Below are 16,244 nucleotides of genomic sequence, written 5' to 3' on the forward strand. Positions count from 1 at the left end.
CCCGAGTGAACCATGGACCCACTTGTCCATGGATTTTGTGGGTGAGCTTCTCAGGTCTGAAGGCATGTCGGTCATTTGGGTGGTAGTCGACCGCTTCAGCAAGATGGCCCATTTCGTGCCCTTGAAAGGACTCCCCTCGGCCCAGGAATTGGCCGACTTGTTCATCGTCCACGTTTTCCGGCTGCATGGCATTCCGGACAACATAGTGTCAGATCGGGGAGTCCAATTCGTCTCTAGATTCTGGAGGGCATTTTGCCACCAAATGGGCATGAAGCTGTCATTCTCGTCGGGCTACCACCCACAGACCAATGGGCAGACTGAACGGATCAATCAGTCATTGGAGCAGTTCTTGAGATGTTATGTTGCGGAGGCGCAGAATGACAGGGTGAAATTTCTGCCCTTCGCAGAATTTGCACAGAATAATTTGAAGAGTTCTTCTTCTGGTTTTTCTCCGTTCCGGGTAGTGACAGGGAGATCACCCAAAATCTCCCCTCTGCCAGTAGCCTCCACTCAGTTTCCCACTCTGGAGGCCTGGTAGAAGTCATTTAAAGATATTTGGTGGACGGTGAGAAGTAATTTGGAAAGGGCATTTCAGAGTCAAAAGGGTCAAGCTGACAAGAGACGTTGTTTAGAGTGGAGGTTCCAACCAGGAGACTTGGTTTGGGTGTCCACACGTCACTTGACCCTGAGACAACCCTCAGACAAGCTTGGTCCCAGGTTTGTGGGTCCTTTCCCGGTAGCTAAAAAGATCAACAACGTTACTTATACCGTTGATCTTCCCGCCAGCATGCGTGGGGTAAGGTCTTTTCACGTGTCCCTGCTCAAACCAGCGGTTCATGTGGGTCCCACTCCTCCTCCTCCTGTGATGGTGGATAGTTAACCTGAGTATGAAGTAGAGAAAATTTTGGACTCACGTTTAGTGCAGAACGCAGTACAATATCTAGTGCACTGGAAGGGGTATGGTATTGAGGAAAGAATGTGGGTACCTGAGGGCCGCATGCATGCTGATAATTTGAAGAGGGAATTCCACACTTTACATCCGGAAAAGCCTGGAAGGAGCTGTCCGGAGTCCACTCCTCGGGGGGGGGGGAGGGGGGGTACTGTGAAGAAACGCGGAAGGCGGCTCTTTCCGCGCATGGCATGGCGGAACGCGGAAAAAACGCCGGAAAAAACGCGGTTAGCACGCATGGGCTAGTTGCGAACAGTCTGACCCAGTGCGGGGAGGCCGCCGCCGGTGCTGATGGCGGTGCGACCAACCCAGCGCACAGGTCAGCAAACACATTACAAGACAGTACTGGTGTGGCTGGGACTGATAGTCCACCAAGGCTCAGAATGACACGCGTGCGCGCAGAGAGGCAGAACTTATATGGCAGTCAGAAAAGGGTCAGCTGACAACTCTGCTTCGTTTCATTGGTCCAGCACTTAGGGAGGGGCTGGAGAGTGTTTTAGTATATATACTGCTGGCTGTTCAGTTGCTGGTTGTCTGTCGTTGCGATCACAACGTGGTAGCACTCAGGCCTTGTTCGTATCTGTGTTCTAGCATAGTTGAGGTCATAGTCACTAGCGTCGTGAGGGGGATGCGGGGGGTGCGACCCGCACCAGGTGGGGTGACCCCAGCCGCCCTAGAAGGGGTGCGCTGTATGGACGGGAGAGCCGCAGCCGCTGGGAGGGCAGCCCGACCTCTCCCTCCCTTCCTCCCCCAGGGCTGCCCTCCGTGCTCCCCCCTCCAGACTTCATAGAGCAATGCGCAGGGGAGCCTGTGCTAAACGACTCACCTCCCTGCGTTCCCATCGCCGCTGGTCTTCTCCTCTCCGCATACGCTGTTACACACACTGCTTCCGGATAAACAGGAAGCAGTGTGTGTAACAGCGTATGTGGAGAGCAGAGGACCAGTGGCGACTGAGCGGCGATGGGAACGCAGGGAGGTAAGTCGTTTAGTACAGGCTCCCCTGCGCATTGCTCTATGAAGTCTGGAGGGGGGAGCACGGAGGGCAGCCCTGGGGGAGGGAGGGAGAGGTGGGGCTGCCCTCCCTGCGGCTGCGGCTCCCCCTCCATTAGGGGGGCACTTACCTAATACTGGGGGGCACCTACCTATCTAACCTATACTGGGGGAACCTACCTAATTTAACCTATACTGGGGGGCAGCTACCTATCTAACCTATACTGGGGGAACCTACCTAATCTAACCTATACTGGGCAGCAGCTACCTATCTAACCTATACTGGGGGGCACCTACCTAATCTAATCAATACTGGGGGGCAGCTACCTATCTAACCTATACTGGGGGCAGCTACCTTTCTAACCTATACCGGGGGGGGGGGGGGCAGCTACCTATCTAACCTATACTGGAGGGCAGCTACCTATCTAACCTATACTGGGGGGCAGCTACCTATCTAACTTATACTGAGGGCAGCTACCTATCTAACTTATAATGGGGGGCACCTACCTAATCTAACCTATACTGGGCAGCAGCTACCTATCTTACCTATACTGGGGGCACCTACCTAATCTAACCTATACTGGGGGGCAGCTACCTATCTAACCTACACTGGAGGCACCTACCAATCTAACCTATACTGGGGGCAGCTACCTATATAACCTGTATTGGGGGCACCTACCTACCTAGCTAGCCTATACTGGTGGAAACTATACTGGCTACCTATATTGGAGGCACCTACCTAACTAACCTATACTGGGGGCACCTACCTATCTAACCTACTGGGGGGGCAGCTACCTAATCTAACCTATACTGGGGGAACCTACCTAATCTAACCTATACTGGGCAGCAGCTACCTATCTAACCTATACTGGGGGGCACCTACCTAATCTAATCAATACTGGGGGGCAGCTACCTATCTAACCTATACTGGTGGCAGCTACCTTTCTAACCTATACCGGGGGGGGGGGGGGCAGCTACCTATCTAACCTATACTGGAGGGCAGCTACCTATCTAACCTATACTGGGGGGCAGCTACCTATCTAACTTATACTGAGGGCAGCTACCTATCTAACTTATAATGAGGGGCACCTACCTAATCTAACCTATACTGGGCAGCAGCTACCTATCTAACCTATACTGGGGGCACCTACCTAATCTAACCTATACTGGAGGGCAGCTACCTATCTAACCTACACTGGAGGCACCTACCAATCTAACCTATACTGGGGGCAGCTACCTATATAACCTGTATTGGGGGCACCTACCTACCTAGCTAGCCTATACTGGTGGAAACTATACTGGCTACCTATATTGGAGGCACCTACCTAACTAACCTATACTGGGGGCACCTACCTATCTAACCTATGCTGGGGGCACCTACCTATCTAACCTATGCTGGGGGCAACTATTCTGGCTACCTATATTAGCTCACTGCCTTACAGTTACCCCCACCCATGTGATGTCACGTCCACACCCATTTTTTTGCCGCTGTGCGCTTCGCTTTTTTTTGGGGGGGGGGGGGGGGGGGGTGCCGGTGAATTATCCGCACCGGGTGTCAAACACCCTAGCTACGCCACTGGTCATAGTTATGGGCGACTTCAACTTTCCAGACATTGACTGGGGTATTGAGGCTACCCATTCTGGTAAAAGCAGCAGATTTTTGGCAGCACTACAGGACAATTACTTGACTCAAATGGTAACAGAACCAACTAGGGGGAATGCGTTACTGGATCTGATCATTTCTAATAGACCAGATAATGTATCAAATGTGCAGGTTCAAGAACATTTGGGAAATGGTGATCACAACATAACGTTTGATCTGGGGACTGATAGGCTATGGGGCAGCGGGACCACTAAAACTATGAATTTTAGAAAAGCAAAGTTCAATCAAATTAGGCAGGCACTAAGTTTGGTGAACTGGGATAATGTACTACAAGGGGAGGACACTGAAGGGAAATGGCAAGCTTTTAAACTTATTCTCAATCAATATTGTATTATGTATATCCCATATGGAAACAAAATGTCTAGGAATAAAAAAAGGCCTCTATGGATGAATAGAAAGGTTAGGGATAAAATGAAGAGGAAAAAGAATGCCTATAAGGTCCTAAAACAGGAGGGGACCAAGGCTGCACTAAGCAATTATAAGGATTGCAATAAAAATTGTAAAAAAAAAAAAAATAGGCTGGCAAAGATCGAAGCTGAAAATTAAATCGCTAGGGATATCAAATCTAACCCAAAAAAGTTTTACAAGTACATCAACTCTAAAAAAAGAAAGGTTGACTGTATAGGACTCCTAAAGGATGAGGGTGGGAACTCAATGGTGGATGACCAAGGTAAGGCAGAGTTGTTAAATGCTTTCTTTGCTTCTGTCTTCACAAAGGAAACAGCACTGTTGCAAATTACAGAGGCAGAAGAGTATCAATCTTCTAACTGTAATATTAAATACTTAATGCAGGAAGAAGTGAAGGCAAGACTAAATAAATTATAGACAAGGCACCTGGCCCGGATGGCATGCATCCTCTGGTCCTAAGGGAATTAAGTTCAGTTATAGATAAACCCCTTTATCGTATCTTTTGTGACTCTCTTTCAACTGGCAGAGTCCCAGTGGATTGGCGTACAGCCCACGTTTTCCCATTATTTAAGAAGGGCAAAAAATCAGATCCAGGAAATTATAGACCTGTAAGCTTAACATCAGTTGTATGCAAACTATTTGAGGGGTTACTAAGAGATACTATACATGACTTCATAGTAGAAAATAATCTTATTTCTCAGCATCAACATGGGTTTACTAAAGACAGGTCCTGTTTGACTAACATGCTCAGCTTTTATGAGGTACTGAATGCTAATATGGATATTGGGAATGCTGTAGATGTTATATACTTGGACTTTGCAAAGGCCTTCGACACTGTTCCCCACAAAAGTCTGGTGCAAAAGATGAGGATGCAAGGACTGGGGAAGAGTCTGTGTGCATGTATAGGGAACTAGCTATTGGACAGAAAACAAAGAGTTGTGGTCAATGGATCGTACTCAAAATGGGAGACTGTTAGCAGTGGGGTCCCACAGGGGTCTGTACTAGGTCCAGTGCTCTTCAATTTATTTATTAATGACCTAGTAGATGCAGTAGTGAGCAATGTTGCTATTTTTGCAGATGATCCAAAATTGTGCAGAATCATCAACTCTCAGGAAGATAGTGTCATATTGCAAAAGGATCTGGATAGGATGGCTATATGGGCACATAAATGGCAGATGAAATTCAATGTTGAAAAATGTAAAGTCATGCATTTTGGTCGTACCAATGGTCTAGCACCATACAAAATAAATGGGATACAGTTGGGGACATCAAACTTGGAGGAGAACTTAGGAGTACTCATCGACAACAATAATCGTACTCAATGACAAGCCGCAGCTGCTAAAGCTAACAAAATTTTGGGATGCATTAAAAGGGAAATAAAAACTCGAGATGCTAGCATAATATTGCCCCTGTTTAACTCTCTAGTAAGGCCACATCTGGAATATGGAATTCAGTTCTGGGCACTGTGAGGAAACGCGGAAAAGCCGCCGCGTGTACTCAGAACGGGGGCGGCTGATTCTGCGTCCAACGCGGCGGTTTGCACGCATAGGCCTACATCCAGTAAGATGGCCGAACGCGGAGGAACCGCCGCATGCCTTGATAGCGGTGCAGCGGATTTCGCGTCCAGCACGACGGGTGATTTGCAACACGTCATGTGTGGCTGGGACTAATAGTCCACACAGGTTCAGAATGACGCGCGCGCGCGCAGAGAGGCAGAACTTTTATGACAGCCAGAAGGGAGTCAGCTGACCAAGCCGGTCAGCTAACGATGCAACCAGTTCCCATTGGTCCAGCACTTAGGGGAGGCGCTGGAGAGCGCTTTGCTATATATACTGGGTGCTGGTCATTCTCTGGTTGTCTGCCATTGCGATCACTACGTGGAAGCACTCAGACCCTTTGTTAGATTCTCTGTTATATCTCTGTTATACTTCAGACTAGTTCCAGGGTGTTGATGATCAAGGACCTCAAACCCAGATTAGGGACTTGTGTTATCTCTGTTATACTTCAGACTAGTTCCAGGGTGTTGATGATCAAGGACCACACACACAGATTAGGGACTTGTATTATCATTCTGTTATTCTTCAGACTAGTTCCAGGGTGTTGATGATCACGGAGCTCACACCAAGACTAGGCATTGTATATTATCTGTTATGACCTTCTGCTTTCCTGACCATTCCTCTGCTCTCTGATTCGGTACCACGCATATCTGATATCACGTTGCCAAACCCTGCCTGTCTTGAATACCGAATCAGCCTTCTGTCTTTGTACCTTATCTGTCTGTCTGTTGCCGACCTGGCTAGTCCGACCTCGAGAACTATCTCCTCTGTTTAGAGATAGTTCACAGATCTGTCAGTGACACTTCAACCTTGGTGTCACTCACACTCTGGTCCTTCCCTCACTCAGCCTGACTCCCCCCCTTTGGGAGCCTCAGGCCGAGGAAGGAGCCCGTCCTTTGCACAGTATCCCATACTGTCTTGTATCCCCTTACGGGGCCCTCCTCAAAGTATTACTGTTGCACCAAACACTCATATCACTCAGGTGTCCAGAGGTTAGAGATATATCTGATTATCGGTGATACTGCAGATCATCAATAATCGGGTATATATATATCTGTATTCTCGTGATACTGCAGATCACCGGTAATCAGATCCTCTCTGTGTTACACCGATCGTTACAGAACGGCAGACCAAACACAAATGGACGCACTCACCAGCCGTCTGGGCACACTTACCACCTCGGTGGATAACATCAACCAAGTGCTGGGTAGCCACCGGACGTTAATAGATGCCTTATCTGGATCTGTACAAACCCTCCAGTCGGCTGTGGATGAAGTGCGATGTCCTCCTAGCACAGACATACGTATGCCTGTACCCGAAAGATTTTCTGGTCACAGATCTGACTTCCGAAATTTTAGAAGTAGAGTGTTATCATACTTTGAGTTAAGACCTAAGTCTTCAGGCACTATGGCCCAAAGGGTTACATTTATCAAAACTTTATTATCCGGCGATTCCCAGACCTGGGCATACAGTCTCCCCATTGGTCACCCAGCCCTGGCCTCTGTAGAAGAATTTTTTTCAAGCTATGGCTGTAATTTACGACGACCCAGACATTACCTCGACTTCTGAGCGGAAGCTCAAACTTTTGTGTCAAGGCAAGGGTCTGGTTGAAGATTATGTTGCTGAATTTAGGAGATGGTCGGTATCGGCCAGGTGGGATACTTTTGCCCTTTTAGATTGTTTTTTATCAGGGTTGTCAGACGAGGTCTCTGATCTTATGTTAAGCCAGCCTTAACCTAAGTCCATCGATGAGGCCATTGCCATTGCATCAAAGACAGACCCGGGGTAAAAACCACGTGAGAATGGTGTCCCACGCTGCACCTCCAGTAACTCCACCTCCTCCCGCTTCACCTCCTCCTGAGCCAATGCAGATTGGTCGGTCAAAATTGTCTCAAGTGGAGCGGCAACGCAGGAAAGCAGAGCAGCTCTGTCTTTATTGTACAGAGGGGGGGTCATAGAGTACAGAATTGCCCGAAGAAGTCGGGAAACGCTTTTGCATAGGTGTAGTTGGGGGTAATACCCTAGGCGTGCAACTTTTACCCCTAGATGATAAACGTTTGCTTCTTCCCTGTACTGTTTCATGGGAAGATAGGTCTGAGGTCACTGAAGCCTTTATTGACTCGGGCTCAGCGGCTAATTTTATGGATTACGAATTTGCAAAGAAATTGGGTATTCCAGTCACCCCGGTAAAACCACCGATTCAAGTTACTGCAGTAGATGATTCTCCTCTGCAGGGTAACAGTCCTCTGTCACAGACTCCAGAAGTGGAAGTCACTATCGGGGTGTTGCATAGAGAAGATTTGCATTTTTTTGTGTTACACATGACAACCTCTACGATCATTCTGGGCATGCCTTGGTTGCAACTCCACTCCCCTCAGATAAATTGGGCCACGGGTCAGCTAACGAGCTGGTCGTCCCATTGCTTTCATCACTGTTTGGCGAAGGTAACCTTGGGCCAGACCAAGATTCACGTGGAGGGAGTACCAGTTCAGTATTCAGAATTCTCAGACGTGTTTTGTCCTAGATCAGCCGATAAACTTCCTCCACATCGCCCTTTCGATTGTCCCATCGATCTCCGGTCTGGTTGTATGCCCCCTAGAGGTCACCTCTACAATTTATCTGGGCCGGAGAAATTGGCATGCAGGAGTATGTGAGAGAGTGTGCAGTGTGTGCGAAAAGCAAACCCTCCCGTCTGGCACCTGTGGGAACATTGCAGCCTTTGCCCACCCCGAGTGAACCATGGACCCACTTATCCATGGATTTTGTGGGTGAGCTCCCGAGGTCTGAAGGCATGTAGGTCATTTGGGTGGTAGTCGACAGATTCAGCAAAATGGCCCATTTCGTGCCCTTGAAAGGACTCCCCTTCGGCCCAGGAGTTGGCCGATCTTTTCATCATGCACATTTTCCGACTACACGGCATCCCGGAAAATATAGTGTCTGATCGGGGAGTCCAATTTGTTTCTAAATTTTGGAGGGCAGTTTGTCATCAATTGGGCATGGAACTGTCATTTTCATCGGGCTACCACCCACAGACAAATGGTCAGACCGAGAGAATTAATCAGTCACTGGAACAATTTCTAAGGTGTTATGTTGCGGATGCGCAAAATGATTGGGTCAAGTTCTTGCCATTTGCAGAATTTGCACACAATAATTTAAAGAGCTCTTCCTCTGGATTGTCTCCATTCCAGGTGGTAACTGGAAAGTTGCCTAACTTCTCCCCGCTGCCAGTAGCTTCCACTCCGTTTCCAGCTTTGGAGGCTTGGCAAAAGTCATTTAAGAACATTTGGGGGAACGTGACAAAGAATCTAGAGAAGGCCTTTCAGAATCAGAAAGGTCAAGCGGACAAGAAACGTTCCATTGAGTGGAAGTTCCGGCCAGGAGACTTGGTCTGGGTGTCCACCCGTCATTTGAATTTAAAACAGCCTTCGCCCAAGTTAGGACCCAGATTTGTGGGCCCTTTCCCAGTAACCAGGAAAATCAACAATGTTACTTATGCCATTGATCTTCCTGCCAGCATGCGTAGTGTAAGATTGTTCCATGTATCCCTGCTTAAGCCAGCAGTGCATGTAGGTTCCACTCCTCCTCCCCCTGTGATGGTGGATGACCAACCGGAGTATGAAGTGGAAAAGATTTTAGATTCACGCATTGTACAGAACTCAGTACAGTATTTGGTTCACTGGAAGGGTTATGGTATTGAGGAAAGAACATGGGTACCTGATTGCCGCATGCATGCGGATGAATTAAAGAAGGAATTCCACACCCTACATCCTGAGAAACCGGGTAGGAGCTGTCCGGAGTCCACTCCTCACGGAGGGGGGGGGGGGGGGGTACTGTGAGGAAACGCAGAAAAGCCGCCGCGTGTACTCAGAACGGGGGCGGCTGATTCCGCGTCCAACGCGGCGGTTTGCACGCATAGGCCTACATCCAGTAAGATGGTCGAACGCGGAGGAACCGCCGCATGCCTTGATAGCGGTGCGGCGGATTTCGCGTCCAGCACGACGGGTGATTTGCAACATCATACACACATGATTTAACTGACATTCATCTGCAGATCAGATCCACCAGCATGGATTTTCAGATCTGCGGATGATTGCTTGATCTGCAGATGAATGTCAGTTAAATCATGTGTGTATGATGATCTGCAGATCTCATAGACTATCATTGCAATTTGCAGGAATGGATTTTTGGCTGGAATAGATCTTTTGCAGATACTGATCTTTTGTGTCTGTACAGCATCTGAGTGTGCAGCATCTTGCAAAGATTTTTTCTGATGTGGAGTTCAGCTCCATAGAAAAGACAGTGTAGATGATGGCTCTCATACTACATGAAGGGTGGTAAGATTGGTCTGTGATCTTTCAGTTTCCAAAGACTATAGTCTGATGTGTGTATGAGCCTTTAGATTACTACATAATTGTATGCTAAGTTTGAAAAACGTACTAAGTTATGCGTTATAAACATTTTTATTCAGCACATGAGGCGTTTCACTGGACAAATTGGCTTTTTTAGGTTTACAAATGTCAGCTGTTGTGTCCCTAAATAGCTTAAGTGAACTGTGTCATGGTCTGAATAGAGTTTGTCTGTTTATTCTGCATCACGTATGGTCCTTTTCCACGGAGAGTGATTTGCAAATCGCTATTGATTTTTAAATCGCTAGGGCTGCTACTTTAAACAGGAATCATGAAAAGTATTTTGCACTGTAGCAATTTGATTTTCTGCAAATTGCAATCGCTTTTTGTAGCAATTTTTGTAGCGATTGTGCTTTAATGTTAAATGTAAAATCACAATCGCATAACAAATTGCTTGTGTTTTTCTTTTGCGATTGCTAGTGGAAAAGAGCCCTTACTGTGAGGTGTCAAAGGAGGCAATTGCCCTTTTCATTTTAAATACTTCTCTGTGTACTTTGATAAATCCCACCATATCCTGCCTTTAACATGCAATCTGCCCCTAGTTGGAGTATGTGGGATTAAGCTCATTTCAAAGTTTTGCTTTCTCGAGGGGGAACACTGTAGGAGGATTCCCTGTAAGATTCCACCTTGGTGTAAAAATCTGGCAACTTTGAGGCAGGGTGCACACATGGCTGAGCGTGAAAGGGTGAGTTTTCTGCCATGTGCGGTTTTTTTGTTGTGTGCGTTTTTGGTACATTTGCGTTGGCGGTTTTTCCCGCATATGCATTTTTCAACCGTTTTGCATGCGTTTTTATGCATTTGCGGTTCACATATACAAAACGCATGTTTTTTTCCATGCGTTTTTATATTGCATTTTATGCAAATCACTAGGAAGACAACAGGAAGCGAAAAGACATCACAAAACATTTTTTTTAAATAACGCATATAAAAACACATGGAGAACGCATAAAAACGCATACTATTGCGTTACCATTGACTTTCACTATGTGCGTTTTTAATGTTTTTTTGAAAACTATGCAACAAAACCAGCATTTTTAAAAACGCATGTTTCAAAACGCATACAAAATGCGAATGCATTTTTTTATATGCTTTTTTTTTTTTTTATGCGGCCCATTGACTTGCATTAGCGGCAAAAATGCTGAATTTTCCGTATCGCTAGCGTTTCTGCTATGTGTGTTCCTAGCCTAAAGAACAAGTGAAGCGAGAGGCATATTGAGGCTGCCATAATGACTTCCATTACCAGTTGCCTGGCTATCCTGCTATCCACTGCCTCTAATACTTTAAGCCACAGACCCTGAACAAGCATGCAGAAGATCAAGTGTTTCTGACAATATTGTCAGATCTGACAAGATTAGCTGCATGCTTGTTTATGGTATTATTGTTCAGACACTACTGCAGCCAAACAGACCAGCGAGACTGACAGACAACTGGTATTGTATCAAAAGAATTAAATATGGCAGCCTCCATATTCCTCTCGTTACAGATGTCCTTTAACCCCACTTCATGCAAAAATGCTTCCAAGATTTGTAAAAGCAAATGTGTCGAAGCTTTTTCCTGTCTGTCTATAAGCTTCTTGATTAGCTGATGTTGAACTTATCACTCACAAAATATATCAGTTGAGGAGTACAAAAACAGACCACTTTCTGCATCATGGTATGTTTGCGCTATAGACTGACATCTACTCAGAGAGATACAGCATCTGCCTTTTTTCTTGAACTGTGGGATGACACAATCCAAGCAGCAGCCTGAAACCGTTTCCTTCATTCAATTTTAGCTGCAGTAGTCTCATTTTACGCACAAAAAGTAAACTTATTGAGGTGTTAGAAGGCCTTTTGTGTCTAAAGGTACGTTCACATATCCTGATTTTCTGCCCAACTTGTCGGCCAACTTGTAGTTTGAATGACAAGTTGGACGTGTGTACATGTAGTCGAATGACTGATAACAGACGGTTTGCCCAATCCGCTTGGCGGATCAGTTGGACCAACTGTCGTTTAAATGACTGTCAGGTCCGTACGTGTGTACAAATGACTTCTAGTCGTTTGTCCAACTAATAGATGTTCAAACATACAGACATTTGATCAGTTGTTTAATCTAGTCCATTGTTCTATCCAGTCCAGTGGTCCTCAAACTAAGGCCTGTGGCCCTGAGGCTTTCTTATCGACCCCCCCCCCCACACACACACACACACAAAGGGCTTGATTCACAAAGCGGTGCTAACTGTTAGCATGCCTGTGAAAACCCCCTTAGCACGTCTAAACAAGCTTTTCGCGCATAAAACTTTACGCGCGCAAAACTTTATGCGCGTAAAACTTTACGCGCGTACTGCACAGAGTGTAGGGCGCACCGCGCGAAGTGCCCATTAAAGCCTATGGGACGTAAAACTTTGCGCGCAAAGTTAGCGCGTGATCTGATTGAGAGATCCGGTGCTAACCTACTTAGCACCCTGGTTAGCGCGTCTAAAGACTTTAGACGTGCTAAGTAGGTTAGCACCACTTTGTGAATCAAGCCAAAAATGTATTAATTATAGATGCGGTCTGCTGCATCTAAATATTGGTGGCCAGCATATAGAATAGCAGTTCTGGCACCACCTTTCCACATGGAAGCCAGAAAGCAGTCATTTACTAGCTTCTGGGTCACTGGGTGGAGGGGATGACTTGTAGCAAGTATAATCACATATTTTGGTCAGTGCTGTGCAGGAATGTTATGGTTTCTTTGTGAAGGGAAATGGAGGATTGTACTGTATATGTTTGTACATAGATGGTGTGTGTATGGGTGAGATTGTGCTGTAGGCTTTGGCAGGCCATTGGGTGACATCATGGCTCACATATGACTTGCTATGTTAGGGTCACAATATCTGCACTGTGTTGGTTGCATTATGGCTACACATGCTGTGTTGGAGGGCACACTACCTACACATGCTGTGGTGGAGTGCATACTATCTGCACATGCTGGGGTGGAGTGCATACTATCTGCACATGCTGGGGTGGAGTGCATACTATCTGCACATGCTGGGGTGGAGTGCATACTATCTGCACATGCTGGGGTGGAGTGCATACTATCTGCACATGCTGGGGTGGAGTGCATACTATCTGCACATGCTGGGGTGGAGTACATACTATCTGCACATGCTGGGGTGGAGTGCATACTATCTGCACATGCTGGGGTGGAGTGCATACTATCTGCACATGCTGGGGTGGAGTGCATACTATCTGCACATGCTGGGGTGGAGTGCATACTATCTGCACATGCTGGGGTGGAGTGCATACTATCTGCACATGCTGGGGTGGAGTGCATACTATCTGCACATGCTGGGGTGGAGTGCATACTATCTGCACATGCTGGGGTGGAGTGCATACTATCTGCACATGCTGTGTTGGAGGGCATACTATCTGCACACACTGGGGTTGATTCACTTTAACAAATAGTGTGCCTTTTCAGAGTTAACATGCCTTATTAGAGTAGCATAGCGAACGCTACGAACTTATGCCTGCTAATTGTCAATGAAGAGAGCTCCACTCGTCCTGCCCTGAGCCCCTGCGGGTCCAATCACTTTAAAGGACATTATACTCACACTTTGATTGGCCCAATAGGCTGCCTGTCACTGCGCCTGCGCAGTAAAGACCTGATGATGTCGATCAGACCACGTGACCCGCACGGTGGAAAGCACTAGAAGCCATCCAGGTCAGCTTCTGCAGCGCAGAACACTGGGAGCCACCGGAGCTGCAGCGAGGGCACAGGACAGCTACCAGGAGCTGGAGGAGGCCCCAGGTAAGTGTATTTTGTTTTTTTTATTGTGCCTGGATGTATCCTTTAAAGCTAAGGTTACCCCTCCTAAAGAAAAAAAAGTCAGATACTCACCTAAGGAGAGGGAAGGTTCTGAGTCCTACCCCCTCCTCTCCCGGTGCCCTCAAGATCCTCCGTTCAAATCCCCCACCGTGCGGACTTCGGAAGTCTTCGGGAGCCAAGTCCTCCTGAAGATAGGCAGCTCCATACTGCGCACGCGCAAGTGTGTCATAGACACACGCGAGTGGGTCATAGAGGGTGCTCGCGCATGCGTACTATGGAGCGGCCCCGTCCTCGGGAGCCCGAGTGCTCCCGAAGACTTCCGAAACCTCCCTTCGGCGGCGGAAGTGGCAGTATTTGACCGAACTGGTCGAATACTGCTACGGGGGATCCTGAGCGGGACCGGGCACCGGGAGAGGAGAGGGAAGTCTCATTAGGACCGAGCCTTCCCTCTCCTTAGGTGAGTATCTTACTTTTTTATTTCTAAATCGGTTCCCATTAGCTTTAAAGTCTGGAAGGGACCTAAAACAAAAAACGCTGTTTTAGCTTAGAAAACAGTATTTTGAAATGAGCATAACCACCCATTGCTGACTTACCAACTCGGTTTCCTAACAGCAAATCTAGTTTGCATTTTTAAAACAGAAGGTATTGGCGATAATTCAGATTGGAGTAAGCATATGCTGTCTCCCACGATGCATCACTGCTGAGTAGGCAAATCACCCTTTGTTGTCCCTGTAAGCTAACCACACCTCTAGAACCGCCGGAATGCAATGATGTGCAAGCTTGTTGCTCTGTACAGTTAACCCCCCTGGGACAACCTAACGCCGATGGGCGTAGCCGCGGCGGCAGCCCCAGGACCGCCTAACGCCGATTCGCGTCAAGTCCTGGGGCTGGGATTTGCAGGATATTGCGCGCAAGGTGCTGTCATAGGCGGTGATCGGCTGTCATAGGCTGGAGCCTATGATAGCTGACCACATGGATTGGCCAGTGGGGGGGGGGGGAAATATAAACATATAAAAAAATAGCAAAATGTATTTAAAAAAAAAAAAAACATCTGACCCCACCAACAGAGAGCTCTGTTGGTGGGGAGAAAAGGAGGGGGGAATCACTTGTATGCTGTATTGTGCGGCCCTGCAGCTTGGCCTTAAAGCTGCAGTGGCCGTTTTTACAAAAATTAGCCTGGTCTTTAGGGGAGTTTTCCACTGTGGTCCTCAAGTGGTTAAAAAGCTAACACATCATTGCATTCCAGTGGTTCTGGAGGTGTGGTTAGCTTCCATTGACAACAAAGAATGATTTGCATATTCAGCAGTGAAGCATCGTGGGAGACATCATATGCTCAATCCAACCTGAATTATTGCAAATTCCTTCCGTTAAGAAGGCAAACTTGTTTATTTTAACATTTTGGTAAAAGGGCTTTTTGGTCCTTTGCAGCCCCTTACACACTCCTAGGAGTTCTGGTTCACCATGAGCTTGCTGGGCAGTCTGTAACTAACAGCAAATAATATATTTTATATAGTATATAAATATTGATAAAAAAAAATAAAAAAAAAAATCTATCACTCTCAATCGAATTTTACCAAATAAAAACGGGAAATCCGATTGGATTTCTTTCTCAAAGAAAAAAAGAATTAAAAAAAAGCTTTCGACTTTTTCAGTAAATCCAACTGTTTTATCTAATTGCGGTAAAATCGGATCATTTTATTGTATTGTGTGTGGCCACCTTTAGTCTACTGAAGATTTGTTTGCATTTATAAGATAATGCCATTCTCTGCAGTGGGTGAAAAGTAGGCTGTATCTAGTGATGAGCTCACGACTTGTGAGCTAATCGAATCCGCGATTAAAATGAGGCTTGATTGCCTCAGGTGTGTGGCTGGGAGAGAAGGGGACCGCTGTCTTCTATGCGTTCCAAACGTCTTGCACGCATCCTATTGGACATGTTGCAAGACTCACTATGCGCACTTCCTCCTTCCGGCTTGAAGGAGGAAGTGCGCATAGCGAGTCTTGCAACGTGTCCAATAGGACATGTGCAAGACATTTGAACGCATAGAGGCCCGCGGACTTATGGGTAAGTAACCCCCTCTCTCTCAGCCGCACACCTGAGGCAATCAAGCCTCATTTTAACGTATTCGATTAGCTTACGAGTCGCGAGCTTATCACTAGCTATATCCAGTACACTACGGACAAAAGGAAAGTATTGTCCGGTCACACCATCAGGGCAGTGTGTGTCATACTCCTAATGCAAGCCCTGTTGTCTATTTTAAAGCGGATCTGAACTCAGAACTTCCTCTTTGCTCTAAAAGATACGCAACAGCATAATAAACCTTAAAGAAAAATATTTTTGTTACAGCTGATACAAATCCTGCAATAAATCTGCAGTGTTTCTACTTCCTGCATTCATGGAAGCAGACATATTATTAACATCCTGTGTTTATAAATTAGCTTATTTGCTGTGGTAGAGGAGATTCCTGATCTGACATGGTTGAGAGATT

General features: G+C 46.7%; 1 protein-coding gene across 1 annotated transcript in view; it reads right to left on the bottom strand.

Moving 5' to 3' along the window:
• Window positions 1-16,244, bottom strand: part of CARS2 (cysteinyl-tRNA synthetase 2, mitochondrial) — a 172,153-nt gene that overhangs the window by 154,688 nt on the left and 1,221 nt on the right. The window lies entirely within an intron of this gene.

Source organism: Hyperolius riggenbachi, chromosome 2 (genome assembly GCF_040937935.1).
Source record: "Hyperolius riggenbachi isolate aHypRig1 chromosome 2, aHypRig1.pri, whole genome shotgun sequence".
Taxonomy (NCBI): domain Eukaryota; kingdom Metazoa; phylum Chordata; class Amphibia; order Anura; family Hyperoliidae; genus Hyperolius; species Hyperolius riggenbachi.